The following is a 1,383-nucleotide window of genomic DNA, read 5'->3' on the forward strand; positions in this document are numbered from 1 at the left end:
GGGGGGGGGGTTGATGTTCGAAGCACTACTTTTGGTCAGCAATAAGTGTTTCTTTCTTTCTGCTGGGATGTAGTGTCCCAAACAGGCCAGTGTGGCTTTTAGAGACTTGACTGAAGTAGCAGACCACCTAAATAGTTAAAAAGGGTGACAGAGTAGGCATATCTGGCTTTTCCTGACTTTTGAAAATTTTTTACCAAAATAAATCCCAGCTGGCACACCATTTTTTTGTGTGTATGTCTGTGCGTCTGGCACTTGTGTGTGTGTATGTGAGTATGCATATATGTGCGAAAGTAAAGCAGCAGCAGAGGACTTCCCATAATGCAGCCTGTGTGTAGATTCACTGTCTTTTATTATTTTGTACATTAGAGTGGTCATATTTCTGTGTGTATCAGTACATGAATTGCATTTTTGCCAGTTGTTTTCAAATAAAATCATATCTCATTGATTTTTGGCTCTTTTATGTTTTAAAAACTTTCTCTATATTATATTTTTTCCTATTTCTGTCTGTTCTGGCCATAGCGGAAAGAAGTTAGAAGTCTTCCCTATGATCCACTCGGCAGTCCACTTGCCTTCACTTCCTATCTCCTCTCCTCTTCGCACCCTACTTCCTATCCCCTCCCCTCCTTATCTCCTCTCCCCTACATTTCCAGCATCCTCTACCCTCCACTTAATACCTCCTCTCCTTTTCTCTTCCTACCTTCTATCCCCGCTACTCTTCACCTCCTCTCCCCTCGGCCCCCTTTCCTCATGTATGCTCCGCTTCGCTCCTCCTCTCCCTTAAGCTTCTTTACCTCCTTTCCCGTCCATTTTTTACCTCCTCGCCTCCCCTCCTCCCCTTTCAACCTCTTCTCCCTTTATCTCCCTACCACTTCCTTCTCAGCTTCCTACCTACTCCCATTTCTCTTCCTTCGTTTCTCCTCACCTCCCCTCCCCTCCCCTCCTTTTCTCCTCCTACCTCCTCTCCCTTTCTCTTCACCTTGTCTTTCCTCCTTTCTTGCCTTCTCCCCATTCTCTTCCTACATCCTTGCTCCTCTCCTCTCAGTCTCAGTTTCCTTATCTCTCCTTTGCTCTTCTACCTCATCTCCGGTCTTTCTCTTTTTCTCACTTTTTCCTGTTCTCATCTTCATGATAAATGCCGGGGTTCCTACCTTTCAGTTCTGAGTAAAAGAAATCTGATCAACACGATGACTGCAACTTAGTGCAGGGGAAAGGTAAAACAGACAGACACGACAGAGAAAAAGGAAAAGACATCCGGTACCAGAGACACTGCCCAACTACATATGCTCAGCTCTTCTGTTCAATTGCAACAATAATAATAATGATAATAATAACTCTATCCCCACCAAGTATAAACTGAGCGCTTTACACCGATGACATGACTAC

Source organism: Aplysia californica, unplaced genomic scaffold (genome assembly GCF_000002075.1).
Source record: "Aplysia californica isolate F4 #8 unplaced genomic scaffold, AplCal3.0 scaffold00019, whole genome shotgun sequence".
NCBI classification, from domain to species: Eukaryota; Metazoa; Mollusca; class Gastropoda; order Aplysiida; family Aplysiidae; genus Aplysia; species Aplysia californica.